Genomic DNA, 26,163 nt, shown 5'->3' on the forward strand with positions numbered 1-26,163 from the left:
GAACAAACCTAGAGAGGAACCAGGCTGTGGGGTGGCCAGTCCTTTTCTGGCTGTGCTGGGTGGCAAGTGTCTTCACTGACATTTTCAACCTGTCCCTGACTGAGTCTGTAATAGCAACATGTTTCAAGCAGACCACCATAGTCCTTGTGCCCAAGAACACTAAGGTAACCTGCCTAAATGACTACCGACCCGTAGCACTCACGTCTGTAGACATGAAGCGCTTTGAAAGGCTGGTCATGGCTCACATCAACACCATTATCCCAGAAACCCTAGACTCACTCCAATTTGCATACCGCCCCAACAGATCCACAGAAAATGCAATCTCTATTGCACTCCACACTGCTCTTTCCCACCTGGACAAAAGGAACACCTACGTGAGAATGCTATTCATTGACTACAGCTCAGCGTACAACATCATAATGCCCTCAAAGCTCATCACTAAGCTAAGGACCCTGGGACTAAACACCTCCCTCTGCAACTGGATCCTGGACTTCCTGACGGGCCGCCCCCACGTGGTAAGGGTAGGTAACAACACATCTGCCATGCTGATCCTCAACACGGGGGCCCCTCAGGGGTGCATGCTCAGTCCCCTCCTGTACTCCCTGTTCACCCATAACTGCATGGCAAGGCACGACTCCAACACCATCATTAAGTTTGCTGACGACACAACAGTGGTAGGCCTGATCACGGACAACGACGAGACAGCCTGTAGGGAGGAGGTCAGAGACGTGGCCGTGTTGTGCCAGGACAACAACCTCTCCCTCAACGTGATCAAGACAAAGGAGATGATTGTGGACTACAGGAAAAAGAAGAGGACCGAGCACGGTCCACATCACCAACAAACTATCATGGTCCAAACACACCAAGACAGTCGTGAAGAGGGCACGACAAAGCCTATTCCCCCTCAGGAGACTGAAAAGATTTGGCATGGGTCCTCAAATCCTCAAAAATGTCTACAGCTGTACCATTGAGAAAATCCTGACTGGCTGCATCATTGCCTGGTATGGCAATTGCTCGGCCTCCAACCGCAAGGCACTACAGAGGGTAGTGCGTACAGCCCAGTACATCAATGGGGCCAAGCTTCCTGCCATCCAGGACCTCTATACCAGGCGGTGTCAGAGGAATGCCCTAAAAATTGTCAAAGACTCCAGCCACCCTAGTCATAGACTGTTCTCTCTGCTACCGCACGGCAAGCGGTACCGGAGCGCCAAGTCTAGGTCAAAATGGCTTCTTAACAGCTTCTACCCCCAAGCCATAAGACTCCTGAACAGCTAATCAAATGGCTACCCGAACTATTTGCATTGCTCCCCCCCTCCTCTTTTACGCTGCTGCTACTCTCTGTTTATTATCTATGCATAGTCACTTTAACTCTACCTACATGTACATATTACCTCAATTACCTCGACTAACCTGTTCCCCCACACATTGACTCTGTACCGGTACCCCCTGTATATAGCCTCGCTACTGTTATTTTATTGCTGCTCTTTAATTATTTTTATTTTTTACTTACATTTTTTAATAGCACATAGACTATTGCAGCATAGATACTGGGGACTGAGACAGGGTGGGTCGGGAGATGCTGTGGCCCCGTCCAAAGTTACCAACGGACAGGGCCAACCAGGCAGGATATAACCACCCACGTTGCCAAAGCACAGCCCCCACACCACCAAAGGGATATCAACAGACCACTAACTTACTACCCTGAGACAAGGCCGAGTATAGCCCACAAAGATCTCCCCCACCGCACGAGCCCGAGGACAGGAAGGAAGATCACGTCAGTGACTCAACCCACTCAGGTCGAGTATAGCGATAAAAGCCTGGTTAGAGGTGATGCACCCCTCCTAAGGACAGCATGGGAGAGCGTGAGCAAGCCAGTGATTCAGCCCCCTTAATAGAGAGAGGGGAGCCAAGCAGGCAGAGACAGCAAGGGTGGTTTGTCTCTCTAGTGTCTTGCCGTTCACCTTTACACCCCAGGGCCAGACTACACTCAATCATAGGACCTACTTCAGTAAATATTTAAAGGGATACTTCAGGATTTTGGAAATGAAGCCCTTTATCTAACATCCCCATAGTCAGATGAATTCATTTTCATGTCTCTGCGAGCAGGTTGAAGAAAGTTGCTAACTAGTGTTAGCGCAATTGCTAACTAGCGTTTCCCATAGACTTCCAGTCATTGCGCTAACGCTGGTTAGCATTGGCTCACGAAACTACCTCTATCGTTCTTCATACTGGATGCAGAGACATAAATGGTATCCATGAGTTCATCTGACTCTGGGGAAGTCCACTGAACCAAAATATAAACGCAACATGAAACAATTTCTAAGAGTTCATATAAGGAAATCAGTCAATTGAAATAAATAAATTAGGCCCTAATCTATGGATTTCACATGACTGGGAATACAGATATGCATCTGTTGGGCACAGATAGCTTAAACATAAGGTAGGGGCGTGGATCAGAAAACCAGTCAGTATCTGGTGTGACCATCATTTGCCTCATGCAGCGCGACACATCTCCTTCGCATAGAGTTGATCAGGCTGTTGATTGTGGCCTGTGAAATGTTGTCCCACTTCTCTTCAATGGCTGTGTGAAGTTGTTGGATATTGGCAGGGACTGGAACACGCTGTCCTACACGTCGATCCAGAGCATCCCAAACATGCTCAATGGGTGACATGTCTGGTGATTATGCAGGCCATGGAAGAACATTTTCAGCTTCCAGGAATTGTGTACAGATCCTTGCGACATGGGGCCGTGCATTATCATGCTGAAACATGAGGTGATGGCGGTGGATGAATGGCACACAATGGGCCTCAGGATCTCGTCACAGTATCTCTGTATATTCAATTTGCCATTGATAAAATCCAATTGTGTTCGTTGTCCGTAGCTTATGCCTGCCCATACCATAACCCCATCCCCACCATGGGGCACTCTGTTCACAACGTTGACATCAGCAAACCGCTCGCACACACGACGCCATACACGCTGTCTACCATCTGCCTGGTACAGTTTAAACTGGGATTCATCCGTGAAGAACACACTTCTCCAGCGTGCCAGTGGCCATCGAAGGTGAGCATTGTCCCACTGAAGTCGGTTACGACATCGAACTGCAGTCAGGTCAAGACCCTGGTGAGGATGACGAGCATGCAGATGACCTTCCCTGAGACGGTTTCTGACAGTTTGTGCAGAAATGCCTCGGTTGTACAAACCAATAGTTTCATCAGCTGTCCGGGTGACTGGTCTCAGACGACCTCGCAGGTGAAGAAGCCGGATGTGGAGGTCCTGGGCTGGCGTGGTTACATGTGGTCTGCGATTGTGAGACGGGTTGGACGTACTGCCAAATTCTCTAAAACGACATTGGAGGCAGCTTATGGTAGAGAAATTAACATTCAATTCTCTGGCAACAGCTCTGGTGGACATTCCTGCAGTCAGCATGCCAATTGCATGCTCCCTCAAAACTTGGGACATATGTGGCATTGTGTTGTGTGACAAAACTGTGCATTTTAGAGTGACCTTTTATTGTCCCCAGCACAAGGTGCACCTGTGTAATGATCATGCAGCTTCATCAGCTGCTTGATATGCCACACATGTCAGGTGGATGGAGTATCTTGGCAAAGGAGAAATGCTCACTAACAGGGATGTAAACAAATGTGTGCACAACATTTGAGAGAAATATGCTTTTTGTGCATATGGAAAATGTCTGGGGTCTTTTATTTCAGCTCATGAAACATGTAACCAACACTTTAAATGTTGCATCTATATTTTTGTTAAGTATACATAAAGGGTTCATTGCCAAAATCCTGAAGTATCCCTTTAAAGGTTGAGACAGAATCTGCATCTCTCACATAGATCGGCAGTCCATTCCATAAAAAATTTAGCTCTATAGGAGAAAGCCCTGCACAAGGCTATCAAGCCTTCATCAAGTCCAAAGAGAGTGTTTTGAGTGTTTTACTGTTTTAAGAGTGTGTGTGAGGTCAAATTAAGTTATTAATCATACTAGCACAGAAAGAAGTGATGCGATCAGTCAGATTCTGAACTATATAATGTTTTTCATGTCTAGACAAAGCACTTTTGCAACAGAAATCAATCTTCTCTGATATCACACTGGTTTACACTTTTGTTATTAGTCCCTGGAAAGACAATGAGCACCATCAAAAGGAACCGTCTGTCCCCTTCTGTCCTCGCTCCATATAGGGAGGGAGGACAGAAGGGGACAGACGGTAGAGGGGGTTTTGCGACTCTCACACCCAGAATGATGCTGCACCTCGGAAAGTTTCCTAATCATACACGCTTATCGTCCTGAGAAATGGGTCACCGCGGAGTCATACTGCCGTCGCTGTAGCGCAGTTATCACCTCCACACAGCGACACAGCCACATCAAGAACTAGGTTCTGGGCAATTGAAGTCATGAGTAACCTGTCTCTAGTGCAGAGAAAACAACGCGCTGAGGAGCACGGGTAGCTCGAAAAAGATATAAAAGTCACACTGAGTGATGATTCATATGCTATGCTTGGATGTTAGCGCTGGCTAAACAGGCTTGTAAGGAGGATGGCTAAGGAGATAGTCAGTCAGAGAAGCCGAACCGGGTCAGATAATGAATTTGTGCTCTGAAAGATGAAAGTAGCCTTTCATGTTTGGAGCTCGAGAGGAGAAGAGGGCTGAGGGTTTTCCCGACAGAGCTTAACCCATGTCCTTTCTTTCCATCACGAAATGACTCCCTATTCCCTATATAGTGCACTAGCCCAACTATTGACCAGAACCCTATAGAGAAAAGGGTCCCGTTTGGGAGGTACACAGAGTAAGCTTACAAAGCTTTATTTTCTGTCTAAAGAGGAATATGGTATATGCATTTGATGTTTTACTTATTAGTCTAGTCTGTAGAAACATCGACCTAAAAGGTTTCACCAATAACTTAATCACCATTGGAAGTAACTGGTGAAACGTTTTTTGGTCAATGTTTCTATGGCCAAATTTCAACCCCACATAATTTCATGTCCATCTACATGTCAATAAAGAAAGCATTACTGTATGTCAAGTTCAAAATCATTTCTTTCCAAATAAAATAGCAAAATGGAGATTGAAGTATGGAGTATTTATTATTGATCCTATTCATCACTTGCACTTCTGACAGCCTTTTATAATAATAATAATAATAATAATAATAATTTTCAAAAGCTTTAGAATTTGGTAGTGATCATGTTAAAAGAACCAACAGAATACTTGAACTACAACAATATTTTCAGTAATGGTTACGGAAACTGAACACTGGGTACTATTCTAATGAGCTCCGCCCCCAAACAATGCCAGCCTGACCAATCATAGACGTATATTTTCGGGGACGGTCCAGCCTTGATTTGGCCCAAGAATAGTTGTGTATTGATTGGTCTAGATCTAGTCCGCCCGGACCGGTGTGGTGATTGTCATGGGCTGAGGTTAATGTGGTGTGGGAGTCAGGCGCAGGACACCGAAGCTAGTCCAACAAAGTTTACTAGTGCAACACAAGGCAAAATCCAATCAACGGCCTCAACATAAAACAGAGGCGAGCGATTACGCAAACTGTGCGTAAACTACAAAACAACAAACAGAGAAAACACGCAGCACTAACGGACAGGCGAATAACAACACACAAACTAACCAACACAAGACAGGCAACTTATAGGACACATAATCAGACACAAACGGACACAGGTGCAATAGACAGACAAAAGCAATCAAACATCGAAACATCTAACGGTGGCAGCTAGTACTCCGGGGACGGCGAACGCCGAAGCCTGCCCGAGCAAGGAGGAGGAGCAGCCTCGGCAGAATCCGTGACAGTGATACTGATGGTTTCTTAGAACTGATGGATTATGCAGTGACACGGAGAATGAACGTGGAAAGCCATGTATGAACCAAGAGAACGAACTCCAACAAGAGGCATGGATATAGTCACTTTTCCATGCTCATTATTTTAAAGTCGTAGTATTTATCAATCTGATTTTTATCAAAGAAACAACTATTAAAATGCGAGCAAATCGCTCACCTCATTATTTTTATTTAGTGAAGCAATTAAACCGAAATCAAATCAATGTTGGCAGTTCAAAATACAACTGTATTAGTCAAACATTGGCCTACTTGGTGTAATTTGTTGATAGTCAGTAGGCTAGTTTTTGATCAGTGATGATTTGTATAATATTTTTCTGATATGATATTTGAGACAAGAGGAAAATAAATACGATCCTGTTTGATATTCTCATAGCCTATTTAGGAAATAACAAATCTTTGATATTATGCACAAAACAAACAAGTGTCAACATTCACCTGCAGGCTACACTGTTCTACAATAATAATGTATAGCAAATATAGGTAGGCCTAACTCCGCTCAGAGAATAAACTTCTCAGGTGTCATCTAATAGGCCTTTAATAATAATATAGCAATTCAACATCGGTTTTCATGGAAAGCTAATTACAGTGAGTGGGCTTAGTGCATGCAAAGTCTGGCCACAGAGTGTTCTTTTCAGTTACGCTGAAAGTTCTACGCTCTGGTAACTGAGCCCAACAGTCACGGTGTAACAAGTGCACATGTACTTATCTGGAAACAAGTATTTGAAAATAGTTTGAAATAGTATTTATAGGAAACTATTTGAAAAAAATTGCTAATACTTCAAATAGAAGTAGTTCATTCGCTCAATATGGAAGTGGTCAGATGACGTGGATACTACGCTACAGGACTGTTTTGCTAGCACAAACTGTAATATGTTCCATGATTCATCCAATTGCATTGAAGAGTATACCACCCTCAGTCACCGGCTTCATCAATAAGTGCATCGATGACTTCATCCCCACAGTGACAATACGTACAGTTGAAGTCGGAAGTTTACATAAACTTAGGTTGGAGTCATTAAAACTCGTTTTTCAACCACTCCACAAATTTCTTGTTAACAAACTATAGTTTTGGCAAGTCAGTTAGGACATCTACTTTGTGCATGACACAAGTAATTTTTCCAACAATTGTTTACAGACAGAATATTTCACTTATAATTCACTGTATCACAATTCCAGTGGGTCAGAAGTTTACATACACTAAGTTGACTGTGGCTTTAAACAGCTTGGAAAATACCAGAAAATGATGTCATGGCTTTAGAAGCTTCTGATAGGCTAATTGACATCATTTGAGTCAATTGGAGGTGTACCTGTAGATGTATTTCAAGGCCTACCTTCAAACTCAGTGCCTCTTTGCTTGACATCATGGGAAAATTTAAAGAAATCAGCCAAGACCTCAGAAAAAAATTGTAGACCTCCACAAGTCTGGTTCATCCTTGGGAGCAATTTCCAAACGCCTGAAGGTACCACGTTCATCTGTACAAACAATAGTACGCAAGTATAAACACCATGGGCCCACGCAGCCGTCATACCGCTCAGGAAGGAGACACGTTCTGTCTCCTTGAGATGAACGTACTTTGGTGCGAAAAGTGCAAAACAATCCCAGAACAACAGCAAAGGACCTTGTGAAGATGCTGGAGAAAACAGGTACAAAAGTATCTATATGTACAGTAAAACAAGTCCTATATCGACATAACCTGAAAGGTCGCTCAGCAAGGAAGAAGCCACTGCTCCAAAACCGCCATAAAAAGCCAGACTACGGTTTACAACTGCACATGGGGAAAAAGTTCGTACTGGTCTGATGAAACAAAAATAGAACTGTTTGGCCATAATGACCATCTTTATGTTTGGAGGAAAAAGGCAGGGCTTGCAAGCCGAAGAACACCATCCCAACCGTGAAGCACGGGGTTGGCAGCATCATGCTGTGGGGGTGCTTTGCTGCAGGAGGGACTGGTGCACTTCACAAAATAGATGGCATCATGAGGAAGGAAAATTATGTGGATATATTGAAGCAACATCTCAAGACATCAGTCAGAAGTTAAAGTTTGGTCGCAAATGGTTCTTCCAAATGAACAATGACCCCAAGCATACTTCCAAAGTTGTGGCAAAATGGCTTAAGGACAACAAAGTCTAGGTATTGGAGTGGCCATCACAAAGCCCTGACCTCAATCCTATAGAAAATTGTGGGCAGAACTGAAAAAGCGTGTGCAAGCAAGTAGGCCTACAAACCTGACTCAGTTACACCAGCTCTGTCAGGAGGAATGGGCCAAAATTCACCCTACTTATTGTGGGAAACTTGTGGAAGGCTACCCAACATTTTTTACCCAAGTTAAACAATTTAAAGGCAATGCTACCAAATACTAATTGAGTGTATGTAAACTTCTGACCCACTGGGAATTTGATGAAAGAACTAAAAGCTCTCTACTATTATTCTGACATTTCACATTCTTAAAATAAAGTGGTGATCCTAACTGACCTAAGACAGGGACTTTTTACTAGGATTAAATGTCAGGAATTGTGAACTGAGTTTAAATGTATTTGGCTAAGGTGTATGTAAACTCCCGACTTCAACTGTACATATCCCAACCAGAAGCCATGGATTACAGGCAACATCCGCGCTGAGCTAAAGGCTAGAGTTGCCGCTTTCAAGGAGCGGGACACTAAGAAACCCTGCTATGCCCTCAGACGAACCATGAAACAGGCAAAGCGTCAATACAGGACTAAGATTTAATCCTACTACACTTTACATTTACATTTACATTTTAGTCATTTAGCAGACGCTCTTATCCAGAGCGACTTACAGGAGCAATTAGGGTTAAGTGCCTTGCTCAAGGGCACATCGACAGATTTTTCACCTAGTCGGCTCGGGGATTAGAACCAGCGACCTTTTGGTTACTGGCACAACGCTCTTAACCACTAAGCTACCTGCCGCCCCCATCCGATGGCTTTGACGCTCATCGGATGTGGCAGGGCTTGCAAACTATTACAGACAACAAAGGGAAACCCAGCCACAAGCTGCCCAGTGATGCGAGCCTACCAGATGGGCTAAATGCCTTTTATGCTCGCTTCGAGCTGTTCCGGACGACTTTGTGATCACGCTCTCCGTAGCCGATGTGAGTAAGACCTTTAAACAGGTCAACATTCACAAGACCGCGGGGCCAGACGAATTACCAGGACGTGTACTCAGAGCATGCACGGACCAACTGGCAAGTGTCTTCATTGAAATGTTCAACCTCTCCCTGACCGAGTCTGTAATACCTACATGTTTAAAGCAGACCACCATAGTCCCTGTGCCCAAGAAAGCGAAGGTAACCTGCATAAATGACTACCACGCTGTAGCACTCACGTCGGTAGCCATGAAGTGCTTTGAAAGGTTGGTCATGGCTCACATCAATACCATCATCCCGGAAACCCTAAACCCACTCCAATTCGCATACCGCCCCAACAGATCCACAGATTACGCAATCTCAATCGCACTCCACACTGCCCTTTCCCACCTGGACAAGAGGAACACCTACGTGAGAATGCTGTTCATTGACTACAGCTCACGTTCAACACCTTAGTGCCCACAAAGCTCATCACTAATCTAAGGACCCTGGGACTAAACACCTCCCTTTGTAACTGGATCCTGGACTTCCTGATGGGCCGCCCCCAGGTGGTAAGGGTAGGTAACAACACATCTGCCACGCTGATCCTCAACACGGGGGCCCCTCCGGGGTGCATGCTCAGTCCCCTCCTGTACTCCCTGTTCACCCATGACTGCATGGACAGGCACGACTCCAACACCATCATTAAGTTTGCCGACGACACAAAAGTGGTAGGCCTGATCACCAACAACGATGAGACAGCCAATAGGGAGGAGGTCAGAGACCTGGCAGTGTGGTGCCAGGACAACAACCTCCCCCTCAGGAGATTGAAAATATTTGGCATGGGTCCCCAGATCCTCAAAAGGATATACAGCTGCACCATCGAGAGCATTCTGACCGATTGCATCACTGCCTGATATGGCAACTGCTCGGCATCTGACCGTAAGGAGCTACAGATGGTAGTGTGTACAGCCCAATACATCACTGGGGCCGAGCTTTCTGCCATCCAGGACTTCTATACTAGGCGGTTTCAGTGGAAGGCCCAAGAAATTGGCAAAGACTCCAGTCACCCAAGTCATAGACTGTTCTCTCTGCTACCTCACGGCAAGCGGTACCGGAGCGCCAAGTCTAGGTCCAAAAGGCTCCTTAACAGCTTCTACCCCCAAGCCATAAGACTGCTGAACAATTAATCAAATGGGCACCCGGACTATTTGCATTGATTTGATTATTTGAAAATACTCAAATACACAGAAAATAAGATTTAATATGCATGTATTTGAACTCTGATCTGACTGCCCCACACCTTCATATAGGTTCCACATTCAAAAAACTCAGGACACCCATCTCTCTATCAGCTAGTCAGGTCATCAGAACACCTAGGCAACCAAGTACTATCCCTTGGGCCCTGGACCGGCATTAAAAAAAAGTTGATCAAATGTCATACTATCAAATGATCAAAGGCAACAATCAATATGCCCCAAACAATATATTTTGAGTATTGTTGTACAGAAACAATATATTTAAAGTGTTGATGTACAGAAATTATATATTTAGAGTGTTCTTGTACAGAAACAATATATTTAGATTGTTGTTTTACAGAAACAATATATTCAGAGTGTCGTTGTACACAGAAACAACATATTTAGAGTATTGTTGTACAGAAACAATATATTTAGAGTGTTGTTGTACAAAGGGTTAAACCATCAGATACGTTTCAATATAGGGGGAGATAGACAGACAGCCTATAATTAATATCAATACTGCACTCTGTTAACAACTTGACATAGCTCCCAAACAGCCACTGGTGTGGTCAACTAGATGCCTGGGTAGTTTTGAGCAGTGACAGGGAAACAGCAGCAGTGAGGGGAAAACAGCAGTAGTGATTGGAAATAGCAGCAGTGATGGGAAACAGCATCAGTGAGGGGGAAACAGCAGCAGTGAGGGGGAAACAGCAGCAGTGATGGGGAAACAGCAGCAGTGAGGGGGAAACAGCAGCAGTGAGGGGGAAACAGCAGTAGTGATTGGAAACAGCATCAGTGAGGGGGAAACAGCATCAGTGAGGGGGAAACAGCAGCAATGAGGGGAAAACAGCAGCAGTGAGGGGGAAACAGCAGCAGTGAGGGGGAAACAGTAGCAGTGAGGGGGAAACAGCATCAGTGAGGGGGAAAACAGTAGCAGTGAGGGGGAAACAGCAGCAGTGAGGGGGAAACAGTAGCAGTGAGGGGGAAACAGCAGCAGTGAGGGGGAAACAGTAGCAGTGAGGGGGAAACAGTAGCAGTGAGGGGGAAACAGCATCAGTGAGGGGGAAACAGCAGCAGTGAGGGGGAAACAGTAGCAGTGAGGGGGAAACAGCATCAGTGAGGGGGAAACAGCAGCAGTGAGGGGGAAACAGCAGCAATGAGGGGGAAACAGCAGCAGTGAGGGGGAAACAGCATCAGTGAGGGGGAAACAGCATCAGTGAGGGGGAAACAGCAGCAGTGAGGGGGAAACAGCAGCAGTGAGGGGGAAACAGCAGCAGTGAGGGGGAAACAGCCACAGTGGGACACAAGGCGTTCCTCCACCAGTACATGAGCAACAGTTCATCTGGTCAGGTCAAGACTTCTTAGCCCTTTGGTCATTCACCACAAGCCAGCTGTTTCTCCTCAATATGCTTGACTCCTTTCTGTGTGTTAGCAAGTTAACAATACTGGATGCAAAACATGTGGTAACTGCTGGTCATTCTGTCACACTGGCATTGGCTGCTAAATGTTATGGTCCTGTAAAAAGAAATCTGAAAGCTGTAAAATTTGGGGAATCCATGATGAGAGGAAATTACTTTAAGACGATGAGATTAGTTAATGGGTTCTCATGGTTCTCACCCCCTTCCAAAGACTTACACAGTAATTATGACAACTTTCGGAGGACGTCCTCCAGCCTATCAGAGCTCTTGCAGCATGAACTGACATGTTGTCCACCCAATCAAAGGATCAGAGAATTAATCTAGTACTGAAAGCATAAGCTACAGCTAGCTAGCACTGCAGTGTATAAAATGTGGTGAGTAGTTGACTCAAAGAGAAAGACAATAGTTGAACAGTTTTGAAAAAATTAATTTATTCCAAAATGAAGGAGAAGCAAGAGAGAAAATAGAGAGATTTCGTCATTGTTTTTCACTTTTAGTTTCACTTACTTAGCTAGAAAATGCAGCTAGCTAGTTTAGCCTACTGAAACACCCTGCTCAAACAGAGGGGTGCTATGTTAGCTAGCTGGCTATGACTTTCCAACACAACACTGGAACTCTTTCAAGTCAAGGTAAGCTTTTGGTATTACTAATTTATTGCCACTGGGGCCCGCTGGTGTAACTGCTTACTGACTGTACACTAACGTTACTGCATGATTGTAGCAGGTTTACTAACGCGTTAATTCTAAGACTATGACGTTACTTTAGCTAACATGGTGATAACGATGTAGGCTGTGGGCAGCGGTTTGGCTTGGAAAGGTTTTTTCGGCTGGTCACATACAGCTGATGTGTTGTGCATTGAAGTCCACAAGCAAAGGGAAGAGGTGAGAGGAGGAGAGTGCATAGATGCGAGAAGGAATACAAGGTGGCTGCTATGAAAGTGAACTGTGTCTATGCGTGACCAGGGGTGTATTCATTCCGCCGATTATGTTGAAAAGCGTTTCTTAAACGGAAGCAAACGGAAGCAAACGGAACAAAACAGGGATAAACGTACCTGCATTTGTCCAATAGAAACTCTTGTTTGAAACTGTTGGACTAATGATTACACCCTATATCAGCTAGACGCAGGCAAGAGTGTGCAAGGCGGTATTGAATGTCACTGTCTGTCCATATGTCACAAATTTGTCTCTTGACCTGTGTGCACCTACCACCTAACTTTTATTCATAGACTAGGTTGTAGCAACCTCATGATGGGTATAGGGCAAATTTGAGGATCATGTAGTACCCTAAACCTATCGCGGTTACATTGAACTGGGTGAATGGAATAGGAATGAGAGTCATCCAATATGCTGTACTTAAACGGCACTGACCACCACTGGTGAGGACAGTATTGAATGGACCAAATACACAAACACACATGCACGCACACAATCCTCAGGGTACAAGTGAAGTAGGGCAAGAGTACAAAATACAAGGCTAAAAGGAGGACAACCTCAGTCAAACACAGCAGAGAACATTTTCTCCTCAAAGAGCAATGTGCTGATAGTGAATACAAAAAACAAATCCTCTTCCAGTAAAGTTCATGCTCCCAATGTTAGGCAACTCAGGGTCTGTGAGTGCTGAAAGCTAAGATGGGTTGTGTCCTAAATGGCACCCTATTCTCTATATAGTGCACTACTTTGTGTACTAAATGGGGAATAGGTTGCCATTTTTTACGCAGACATGGTGATTTACCATAGGAGAATACACAGCCACATTCCCAGCACAAAGGGTCAGTGAGGTGCAAATCTTGAGATCCTTGTGCGTAACTGGATTTTATGCCAAAATCTCCTGTTGACATCATAGCATTATTTATGCAAAAGTCTGAGGGCTCTTTTTGAACAAATCTAGTACAATGGTAAATCGTAGCACTGGTGGTATTGCTATAAATTCAGTGGTGTGTCAGAAATATTTGTGCTATTTTCACAACCAGAGTTATGGGCGCAGTAGCTGATGGTGGCGTAAAAGGGCTGAGTTTTGATGAATGAACAAGTTATATGTGTGTCAAGGCATGACCCCTCACTGGTCAATCAGAAAGTGGTCCATGGCTAAATATGTGGTTGCTTCAAGTAGTGTATTTACAGTATTTTATGTATTGAGTTGTTATCAACCCCAATTTGAATGTTAGTCCATATATAGCCTAGTTTGTTAAATAGCCTGCAGAAACAAAATAACAAGATGCATGAAGGCCTATCCCATCTTTGCTAAATATGTTGAACATATTTGCAGTCAACATTATAAGAAGCCTAATTGCATGGCTTCAATATGAAAATATATTGTTAAACATAGCATTTGCACTGATATGACATGGGGCGGCAGGTAATGTTGTGGTTAAGAGCGTTGTGCCAGTAACCGAAAGGTCGCTGGTTCTAATCCCCGAGCCGACTAGGTGAAAAATCTGTCAATGTGCCCTTGAGCAAGGCACTTAACCCTAATTGCTCCTGTAAGTCGCTCTGGATAAGAGCGTCTGCTAAATGACCGATTTATATAGGGGCTAGGCCTACTGTAAATTGCATTATGTCTCAGCCATGGACATGCCAAATGTTGTCAATAAGCAAGATCAAATTCTAATCAAAACGAAACAACTTGTTTTAAATGGGCTATGTCTATATATAGTTACATGCACCATAGTTGCTCCCCGTGGGCATAATTAAGGTAGACTATGGAGGCTTTTAAGCACATCCTAAATAATAATAGGTTCTACCTAAAATAATGATAAAAATGCTCCCTGTTTTACTAGTCCCAAACTTGACCTTTTAATAAAGCTTTGGTGATTAATATTCATTTCCAAGCAATCTCACGAGCCAAACCCTTTATTGATGGGCTGCTATTTGTAGATGGGTTGGCTGACAATGTTACTAAAACGATGTGTTCGCTTCCATGGGGCAGAAGTCAGCCTGTTGTTGTGATGCTGGATGGCCAGATTGCTTGCAAGAATGACAAGAAACTGCTATGTGGGGAATATTAAGTGGCTCGTTTCAGGTTGTTTCATCTTGTTATTGATACCATGGCTTGTTTTGAGGTGTTTTGACTGATTTCATGTCAATGCTAATATGGCTAAAATTCGCTAGCTAACCAACAACTGTAATTATGTATTTGAAAGACAACAAATTGTCATTGTGCAAATGTATTTATGTTTTCAATAAACATTGGAGACGAACTATAGCTTACATGTTGCAAACAATCTAAGGCAACCTCACCTGTTTTGCCCCATGGTTGCGCGCGTGTCGTTTTTGTTGATAAACAATCAACCCCTCTATTGGGCGGGACAAAAAAGCAGCCTTCATTGCTTTTTAAAACAACAACAATATTTCTAAATAGAATGGGGTCAGAAACATTATATCATAAATCGCATATCTTGTTCCATGGCACTCTGTACAAACGTAGGCCTAAATATCTTTATGCATAACATCCTGTCAATTGTATCATTGCCTATGTGCAATGCACATTCTCCCAAAAATCGGCAGTTGATATGGCATTATAGGAGGACTGAATAGTTTGGAGGAGTGCGTATTTGGTAATCTGAAGAGGGGCGCTCTCTGAAAATTGGGATGGATAGCCTACTTGAACAAGTGAAATGAAGTATGCAGGTACTGTATGTGAATTGTGAGTAATGAAAAAGCAATATATTTAGAGGGCAAAAACCTCCAAAATCTTTCACGGCACTTAGGCATTTAAAACCCCTTTATTCATATAGGCTACTTGGCTAATGCATGGCCAGGATACAAATATATTCTATGCGAAGCTGCTAAACCAGCCTTGATTAGGGGGCTAAACCAGCCTTGATTAGGGGGCAATCGGTTTTCTATGTTTCTAAATACAAGATTCACAGGCACAAAATGCACATCCCTTGTTCCCTGGGCACTGTGCGTCACTGCTGGATAGGCTGCACTTCCGCTCTTAAAATCCATGTCATTACCAACTGCGTTAACGTTAAGACCTGCTTTTGGTGGGTCTTAAAACTTCCCTTTAGTGCTGCATGAAATTGTCACTTTTGCGCTTGTTTTTAATGAAACACCTCAAATATTGCCACCCCTCCCACATCAGCGCAAGCGAGTTGATTAGTCAGGTAAATTGCAGACCCTGGCATAAGGGGTGGAAAATACAAGTGCGCCCGTTTTTACATGACGAAATTGCAAACCAACGTGCATTTGAAACTTGCGTGGATCTCAAATTAGGATTTGGCCTTGAGACATGATATTCCCGAAGTAGCAGGAATGGTGAAATCCACATGGTGGGTGGGTGACGAGGGTATCCATAAAGCCAAACAGATTGAAATAAGACTCATGGAAAAGTTTAACTTTTCTGTCCGAGTCTTTCTGTATGCCACAGCCGATGACAATCGCAATAGACGACAATGGCATCATGTAGGGAGACAGAAAGGGTGTTATCTTCAAAAGAACCCTCTGCGGGAGCATTGAATACTATTAGCAATACAATGAGGAAGAATGTAAAGACCATCAATGAGATTGAAGTAACTAACAACTGTTTAGATTGGCTCACCTGATTGGCTGTGCTGTCAAAAAGATGACAAGTCTTTGGCTAAGTGGCTCCATATAAAATAATGTAGTTTAAAAAGCAATGGCATGTTGAGGCTTACAGTGCAATTCCCTTACAAAAATGTCCTGTGGTATTCATGTGGTACTTTAAATGTACATCAGAAAGTACCACAAGAATCGTTGCCCTTTCATGCAGCCAAATGATCAAATCGCCCACTTGTGGCCTCATGGGTGGAATGTTATTAATATTTTTCATAATTTCATAATTAATCAACATTATTTCAACAACGAAAAACACAGCAACTCTTGTATTCCTATGTCAAACGGTTTTGTTATATTTCAGTCTTCTGTGATGCATATAAAGTGTAATATTGGGATGCAAACTAAAAATGGAATACATTTCAACTCTATATCTGACATGGTACAGGTGTCTTCTTTTTTTTAAGCCCATAACCATGTGTGTGCGGTGTATACTTTTGTTTCAAAGTAGATTTGTTTAAGACTACCAAGAAACACTCTGTGTGACCCTGATGTAGCCCACTGCAGTAAAATGTTAATTAAAACCTGACGGTATGATAGGAATACAACAGAAAAGTCATGTGGTACCGTACCACAAGAATAAAAGTAATGTGGTACCGTACCACAAGAATAAAAACATTGAGTGATAATGTACCTCAAGAATTTAAGTGTTTTATTTTTCTGTGGTAATGTGGCGGTAATCTTGCAGTATTTGACAGAAATCATCAAAGGCAAGCTATTCCTGTGGTACAATACTGCCTAAACAGAATAATCCACAAAATGTAGCTAATAGGTATCTCAATATCATGTTCTGAGTATGATTAGACAAATTGGACCGTTCAAATCTTAAATTATCTTAAGACAGTCTCTTTCAGGAGAAATAAGACAATAAACTTGTTAAAAAACAAACTACTGTTTATTTTATTCATTAAACACTTTGTCTGGAGCCCAGGTTTCAAATGTAATTAAGAATATTTCACTTTTAAAAGGCATACTTGACATCAATTCAATAGATCATGGCACATGTATTTACGTATTTGTGATTTTTCATTAATTTGTGAGTTGCCTCACATATTTGTGAATTGCGTTTTAAGGATCAGTTTCAGGTACGTAAAATGCAAAAATTAACATACCATGTGGTACCACCAATTAACCACAAAAGAACATAGAATTACCACATTAAAAAACTAAAATTATCACACAAAACCACATGATTTGTACCACAGCAATAACAAATGTGTGGTAAAATGGTCCAAAATACACTATATATACAAAAGTAAGTGGACACCTCTTCAAATGAGTGAATTCGGCTATTTCAGCCACACCCGTTGCTGACAGTAGTATAAAATCGAGCATACAGCCATACAATCTCCATAGACAAACATTGACATTAGAATGGCCTTACTGAAGAGCTCATTGACTTTCAACGTAGCACTGCCATAGGATGCCACCTTTCCAACAAGTCAGTTTGTCAAATTTCTGCCCGGCTAGAGCTGCCCTGGTCAACTGTAAGTGCTGTTATTTGAAGTGGAAACGTCTAGGAGCAACAACGGCTCAGCCACGAAGTGGTAGGCCACACAAGCTCACAGAATGGGACCGCCGAGTGCTGAAGCACGTAGCGTGCCAACTGCAAAGTTTGGTGGAGGAGGAATAATGGTCTGGTGCTGTTTTTCATAGTTCGGACTATGCTCCTTAGTTCCAGTGAAGGGAAATCTTAACGCTACAGCCTACAGTGACATTCTAGACAATTCTGTGCTTCCAACTTTGTGGCAACAGTTTGGGGAAGGCCCTTTCCTGTTTCAGCATGACAATGCCCCTGTGCACAAAGTGAGGTCCATACAGAAATGGTTTGTTGAGATTGGTGTGGAAGAACTTGACTGGCCTGCACAGAGCTCTGACCTCAACCCCATCGAACACTTTTGGGATTAATTGGAACGCAGACTGCGAGCCAGGCCTAATCGCCCAACATCAGTGGCCGACCTCACTAATGCTCTTGTGGCTGAATGGAAGCAAGTTCACGCAGCAATGTTCCAACATCTAGTGGAAAGCCTTCCCAGAAGAGTGGCGGCTGTTATAGCAGCAAAGGGGGGACCAACTCCATATTAATGCCCATGATTTTGGAATGAGATGTTCGACAAGCAGGTGTCCACATACTTTTTGTCATGTAGTGTACCACAAAATGTCTGGACACCACAAGAATACCATAGGTCCGGTACCACAGGAATAGCCCAGAGTACCACAAGACTACCACTGGAGAAGTACCACAGGAATACTTGACTGTGTGGTAAATTTACCAGAGTTACCACAGGAAATTTTTGAAAGGTTGCAACATCAGACATAGTTGTGTGGGAAGTCAGCATTAGATTGAAAAAGCTCAAATGAACATTAAGGTTTCCAGAGAGCATGGTGTTATCAGACCCCCTGGAGTGATAAGAATTTCGACATGACACTAAATCGTATTTAAACCAACGTGTTAATAAGAAGGTATGCAAATGTCAAGGGCAAGAGATTAAGTGAAATCACTGCAAGGTGTTTTCAATTAGAGAACGCGTTGTAATGTGCCAAGCTAAATGAAATTATGTTTAAGTCATGCTGGTGAAAACTGAGGCTTAGATTCAATCAGTTCAGCGTTATCCTGCGACAATCGACAATTGCATAGCGTATCATTGTTTTTATGCGATGTCGGAGGTGTAACTGCGTTAGAGCTGTCAAATCGGTGAGCGGTTGCTCATGTAGTTATTGTCAGGAAGCCACACCCTTACCACTCGCCTTAGAAGTTCAGAACGAGAAAGTGTATATAGTGTAATATAATGCTATATAGAAATTACACTTAAATTGAAAATCATTCAACAAAATAATAAGGATCTATATCAGCCTTATCAAGGTGAAGATTACATCACACATTCCAGTGTTCAACTTGTGCTGCATGGGCTTTCTGCTAATAGACAGGTTGGTTGTTTAGCAACAAAACCGACCGGTGTGCAACCATGGGGAAAAACAGACGGGGTTGGCTTAGATTGTTTACATGTAAACTATATTTCGTCCACAATGTTTAAAAAAAACATAAATCAGTTTGCACAATGAGCATTTCTTGTCTCTCAGATACATTGTTACAGTTGTTGGTTAGCTAGCTAGCGGATTTTTGTCATATGAGCTTAGACATGACCAGTCACCTCAAAACAACATGGTATCAATAACAATATACAACGAGCTGAAACAAGCCACCCACGATTCCCCACATGGCAGCTTCCTGTCATTGTTGCTAGCTAACTGGCCATTCAGAATCACAACAACGCACAGACTTCTGCCCCATTGAAGCGCGCACATTGTTTTCGTGGCGTTGTCAGCTAACCCGTCTATGCGACTCCAATGGCAATGTCTGCGATAGGTATAACACTGGAAGCTATTTGTGGTTGTGACAGCTCCAACGCATTTCCACCTCCGACATCGGCTAAACACGCTGAATTGTTTGAATCTAGGCCTGAGGCTTTGGACACAACTTAACAATGTTGACTTCACAAACTCCTTGTATTGTTTTGTCATTGGTTTGAAGATCTGATAAGAGTCATATTCAGGTTGAAGTTTTAGTGGGTTTGAAAGCCTGTGTCAAACATTTCTATGCAACAAGATATCATACACAATGTACGTCTTTTATTTCGTTCTTCTGATCTTACATAAAACTAATGTTAAAACATCAAATACACATTCTAAAATGTACAACAGCATTTGAAATGTTACAGTGTACCATAATGGTCCTGTGTAGCTCAGTTGGTAGAGCATGGCACTTGCAGTGCCAGGGTTGTGGGTTTGATTCCCATGGGGGACCAGTATGAAAATGTATGCACTCACTACTGTAAATCGCTCTGGATAAAAGCGTCTGCTAAAATGTAAAACCGTATACAGTATTTTATTGTTTTACACATTTCTTTATAAAAAGCTAAAAGCCTTATACAGTATAGACCATTTTTTTGTGAGGAAGTTTGTATCTTAAGTATGAAAAAGTTGATCCGGGTCGTAATCGGTAGGGCACACAACAGAAAACGAAAACAAGTTCAAGTAGTCCCTCCCTGTTTCAGTTTGTCGTATTCCATTTGGTGCCTTATAAATACGATCCCGATTTTGAGTGATGCTGTTTATTTATCAACCAGTTCATACTATTCAGGTGACCGATTCACTTACAAAAAACAGTGGTTCAATCAGAGAATTATCGACTAACATGTGTAGTCGTAAAAAGTACCGTACTTTACAACGATGCAGCCTTGGAATAAAAAATAAACATTTTATACATGTTACATACTGTATGTAGTTTTTTATAAAACAGACAACTTTAAAATATATATTGTATGAAAATCAAGTCTACCCTTTGCGGGGTAAAATTGATGGGAGGAATAGTGCGTGTTCCAGGGTTGGTCACCAACCCTGGTGAACCAACCCTGGTGAAGGCCTATTCATTCTTTCTTTTAATTCAAACACAGACATTAGCTAGTTTGGAAATGTACAGCGGATGAGGAAGTGGTGGGTTCCACGCTGGGCTCCTCTCCAGGTTCCACACTTTGGGTTCTCTGGGGTTCTCATCCGGTCATCAGACAGGTTCTGCAGCAGAACTGGCGAAACAGCTTCTTTTCACACAGCCGGTTGGACTTTACCATCTCACAGAACACCTCGTCGGCTAGAGAGAGAGAGAAAGAGCGTTCAGAAATGATCCACACAGCTATGTCCTCTTCCACTCTTTCCTTCCTTCCCCTATACAAACTTCCTGTTCAGAGATGATCCACACAGCTATGTCCTCTTCCACTCTTTCCTTCCTTCCCCTATACAAACTTCCTGTTCAGAGATGATCCACACAGCTATGTCCTCTTCCACTCTTTCCTTCCTTCCCCTATACAAACTTCCTGTGCCAACCCTTTACTACTACACCAACCCTTTACTACTACACAAATCCCCTTTCCCAAAAACGCCCTCTCCTCCCTCCACTGTTACACTCACCCCTCTCCTCACCCCCTCCACTGTTACACTCACCCCTCTCCTCCCTCCACTGTTATGCTCACCCCTCTCCTCACCCCCTCCACTGTTACACTCACCCCTCTCCTCACCCCCTCCACTGTTACACTCACCCCTCTCCTCCCTCCACTGTTACACTCACCCCTCTCCTCACCCCCTCCACTGTTACACTCACCCCTCTCCTCCCTCCATTGTTACGCTCACCCCTCTCCTCCCTCCATTGTTACGCTCACCCCTCTCCTCACCCCACTGTTATGCTCACCCCTCTCCTCCCTCCATCGTTACGCTCACCCCTCTCCTCCCTCCTCTCCTCCACCTCCAAGCCTGTTAACCAGAGATAGGTCCCCAGACCCCGGGCCAACCCTGTTCCCTCTTACATACCTCCATGGGAGCTTTGGTGAGGCCCTGGTGAGGCCATACAGAGGCACTGTTTACTCATAGCAACGTTATTGCTGCTCTGCCAATGCTTTCGGTGCACCCCAATTGGCACCCTATTCACTATGTTGTGCACTACTTTTGACCAGGGCCCATAGCCTTTCTCTCCCCGCTCCCTCCCTTATATAGCTCACAGGCTGCTACAGCTGCAGCCATGGGCCCTAGTTGCTCTTTCAAACCCAAATCACATCCCCTCCTCCACATCCTGGGGGACGCAATTGAGAAACACCCCTGGAGACCCGAGCAAGCGAGCACCCCGCGGGGCACAACAACTGAAAGTAACTAAAACTTACTGTGAGAGAATCTGAACGTGAAACATTTCCTAAAAGGCACAAACGTAGGGGTGTTTCTTTCAAAAAAGTATTGGTGAAAGTGCTATGAGGTTTGCAGAAGGCAGCAGACATGGGTTCAAATACTATTCGATAATCATTTAAAATACTTTATCTGTGCTTGATTGAGCTTGCCTGGTGTAATCAACCAATAGAATAGTCCCAAAACTGTAAACCCTGACCATCTGGCACACCGGGCAGGCAAGAGCAAATGCTGAACGTTTTTGAAAGATTTCAAATTGTATTTGAACCCAAGTCTGGAAGGCAGTGCGTCTATTCCTATTTAGGTAAGTTTCCAATATCTTGCTGAGTGCATCCAATTGGATGAACTCCGCCCCTGTAAAAACAGAATAAACAAACATTTCACAAGATGTCTCGATAGCCACCTACAGTATGAGAAACATCCAACTTTACAGCTCTATTTCCCCCGGATAGTGGCTTAGCAAGGCAGAGCTAGACTATTCCTCATTCATTCTTTACCTCAGAATACAGACATACAGTTAAAGTAGCCTGGGTGCCAGTTTCCACTGGAGACAACTTGTTGTTGTCTTGCCAAGGCAGTGATGTACAGCTGTGTTCCAAATGGCACCCTATTACCTATTTAGTGCACTACTTTTGACCTTTTGACCAGAGCCTTATGTAGTGCCATACATAGGGAATAGGGTGCCTTTTTGGACGGGCCGTTAGGGTTGTAGAATGCAGAAACTGGCAGGTATGCCAGGGCAGGCTAGACATAAAGCGGGCCAACATGGCAACCTCATGAACATGGCAACCTCATGAACATGGCAACCTCACGAACATGGCAACCTCACAACTATCCTCTCTGAACAACTCTCTCCCAACTCCCCTCGCTGACTGACTCTCTCCCAACTACCCTCTCTGACCGACTCTCTCCCAACTACCCTCTCTGACCAACTCTCTCCCAACTATCCTCTCTGACCAACTCTCCCAACTCTCCTCTCTGACCAACTTTCTCCCAACTGCCCTAACTAACCAACTCTCTCCCAACTGCCCTTTCTAACAAACTCTCCCAACTGCCCTCTCTAACCAACTCTCTCCCAACTGCCCTAACTAACCAACTCTCTCCCAACTGCCCTTTCTAACCAACTCTCTCCCAACTGCCCTTTCTAACCAACTCTCTCCCAACTCCCCTCTGACTGACTCTCTCCCAACAGCCAAAGGGCATCAGTAGAGTGTTACTGTAAGTCAGGGGGAAAGCAAACCAATGTCTGGATACAACACTTTAACACTACCTTTAAATATCTTATTCTATACCATCATCACCGTGTCATATGAATGTCGTCCAACTTAAAAACGACAAACCATCTTAATGTGATGTTGTTATGAGAATATCATATCAAAGAAAAACGATCCTATTTTTCAAGCAAATCTATTGTTCGCGTGGTACCTTTGTCAACCAATCGCAAATGTTCAATTAATTAACATTTCCTAGCGAGAATAAAATGCCCTTTTTCTAAAATGACACTTGTCACGATCCATTATGAATACCTACTGTATGAAATAGTACCCCCAGCTCCAAAGCCCCACCACCACCATGCACTTCAGAAAGGGGACAAAGCCCATTCAATTGAAAATGCCTCTGCTCGGTTCAGTTATGGTCCATTTTCACATGGCGGTAAAAATACCAACTAGTTATTACAATAACGACCAAGCAGTTGGTTCTGGCTGTGAGAGCTGAAAGCTGAAAGCAGCTTCTAAGAGCTACGGTAGCTACTGTACTGCATCTGGCTCCCAAATGGCACCCTATTCCCTATATAGTCCACTACATTGGACCAGGGCCCATAGGGTGCTATTTGGGATGCAACTTGATGCTCCGAGAGAGAATTCAAAGAACTTGTTAATGGCAATTACAGGCCTTTCAGAACCACCACTTACTTCACTCAGGGTGAAAGAGATTAAGTGTGACACAGGGGTCGCAGCAATGACATTTTTAGCACCCCGCGCCAATCTGTTCTGCATTCACACAATTCACACAGTCTTCTGTATTGTCATCCCACCAGAGAAAGAACTGTTGGGTTATGTGTCACCACCGCTATTTGTGTGTGTGTGTGTGTCTGAAAGTGTGTGTGTGTGTATTTCAGGCCTTTCGTGTGACCCTCGACAAGCTTTCACACACTCACCATTGTTACAGGTTGCATTCAGGATGCACGTTCTGCTGATGAGGTTGTAGCCATCTTTGCACTTGCCGCAGGTCGTCCCGGGGCCATCGCAGCTCAGGCAATTCTCCTCACACCTGGACACCGCATGCACACAATAAGACAGAGGGACAAAAGAGAACAAGAGAGAGAATGAAAAGAAAGAAAGAGTATGGAATACGTCCAGTAAACATGGTGGGCCTTTTTATTCTTTTTCCCCAGAGAGAGATAGAGAGATACTGAGAGGGAGAAAAAGAGAGAGAGAGAGAGAGAGAGAGAGAGAGAGAGAGAGAGAGAGAGAGAGAGAGAGAGAGAGAGAGAGAGAGAGAGAGAGAGAGAGAGAGAGAGAGAGAGAGAGAGAGAGAGAGAGAGAAAGAGAGAAAGAGAGAAAGAGAGAGAGAGAGAGAGACAGAGAGACATATAGAGGGGAGGTTATGAGGGAGAGAGAGAGAGAGACAGTGAGAAGAGAGAGAGACAGAGAGAAGAGAGGGATGAAAACAGTAAAACAGTTCAGAGATTGTCTTGGATAATGAATAGCGACAAGAAGACAATAACAGGGACATCATGTTATAAATATCTATGGAAGGGTCTGACCTAGTGGGTGATGAGACAGGGTCTGACCTAGTGGGTGATGAGACAGGGTCTGACCTACTGGGTGATGAGACAGGGTCTGACCTAGTGGGTGATGAGACAGGGTCTGACCTACTGGGTGATGAGAAAGGGTCTGACCTACTGGGTGATGAGACAAGGTCTGACCTACTGGGTGATGAGACAAGGTCTGACCTAGTGGGTGATGAGACAGGGTCTGACCTAGTGGGTGATGACACAGGGTCTGACCTAGTGGGTGATGACACAGGGTCTGACCTACTGGGTGATGAGACAGGGTCTGACCTAGTGGGTGATGAGACAGGGTCTGACCTAGTGGGTGATGAGACAGGGTCTGACCTAGTGGGTGATGAGACAGGGTCTGACCTAGTGGGTGATGAGACAGGATCTGACCTACTGGGTGATGACACAAGGTCTGACCTAGTGGGTGATGAGACAGGGTCTGACCTAGTGGGTGATGAGACAGGGTCTGACCTAGTGGGTGATGAGACAGGGTCTGACCTAGTGGGTGATGAGACAGGGTCTGACCTAGTGGGTGATGAGATAGGGTCTGACCTACTGGGTGATGACACAGGGTCTGACCTACTGGGTGATGACACAGGGTCTGACCTACTAGGTGATGACACAGGGTCTGACCTAGTGGGTGATGAGACATGGTCTGACCTACTGGGTGATGAGACATGGTCTGACCTAGTGGGTGATGAGACATGGTCTGACCTAGTGGGTGATGAGACCATGGTCTGGCTAGTGGGTGATGAGACATGGTCTGACCTACTGGGTGATGAGACAGGGTCTGACCTAGTGGGTGATGAGACAGGGTCTGACCTAGCTGGGTGATGACACAGGGTCTGACCTACTGGGTGATGACACAGGTCTGACCTAGTGGGTGATGAGACAGGGTCTGACCTAGTGGGTGATGTGACAGGGTCTGACCTAGTGGGTGATGGGACAGGGTCTGACCTATGGTGATGAGACTGGGTCTGACTAGTGGGTGATGACACAGGGTCTGACTAGTGGGTGATGACACAGGGTCTGACCTAGTGGGTGATGACACAGGGTCTGACCTAGTGGGTGATGACACAGGGTCTGGCCTAGTGATGATGAGACATGGTCTGGCCTAGTGGGTGAAGACACAGGGTCTGACCTAGTGGGTGATGAGACAGGGTCTGACCTAGTGGGTGATGAGACAGGGTCTGACCTAGTGGGTGATGAGACAGGGTCTGACCTAGTGGGTGATGGGACAGGGTCTGACCTAGTGGGTGATGGGACAGGGTCTGACCTAGTGGGTGATGACACAGGTCTGACCTAGTGGGTGATGACACAGGTTCTGACCTAGTGGGTGATGACACAGGGTCTGACCTAGTGGGTGATAACACAGGGTCTGACCTAGTGGTGATGACACAGGGTCTGACCTAGTGGGTGATGACACAGGGTCTGACCTAGTGGGTGATGCACAGGGTCTGACCTAGTGGGTGATGAGA

At 44.3% G+C, this 26,163-nt stretch overlaps 2 long non-coding RNA genes across 2 annotated transcripts in view; both read right to left on the reverse strand.

The window, feature by feature from the left end:
* LOC311119415 overlaps nucleotides 1-16,229 on the reverse strand; it is a 21,526-nt gene extending 5,297 nt beyond the window's left edge. The window contains exon 1 of the long non-coding RNA XR_014611969.1: nucleotides 16,142-16,229. This is a non-coding gene — a long non-coding RNA (uncharacterized lncRNA). The remainder of the gene's footprint in view (nucleotides 1-16,141) is intronic.
* Nucleotides 16,230-19,784: 3,555 nt separating this feature from the next.
* Nucleotides 19,785-24,174, reverse strand: LOC311119416. Its single transcript, XR_014611970.1, has 2 exons — nucleotides 24,062-24,174; nucleotides 19,785-20,824 (listed from the first exon to the last, which is right to left on the reverse strand). It is a non-coding gene; the product is annotated as an uncharacterized lncRNA (long non-coding RNA).
* Nucleotides 24,175-26,163: the final 1,989 nt, after the last annotated feature.

The sequence above is a fragment of the Coregonus lavaretus genome (genome assembly GCF_964263955.1).
Source record: "Coregonus lavaretus genome assembly, contig: HAP1_SCAFFOLD_1822, whole genome shotgun sequence".
Classification (NCBI taxonomy): Eukaryota; Metazoa; Chordata; class Actinopteri; order Salmoniformes; family Salmonidae; genus Coregonus; species Coregonus lavaretus.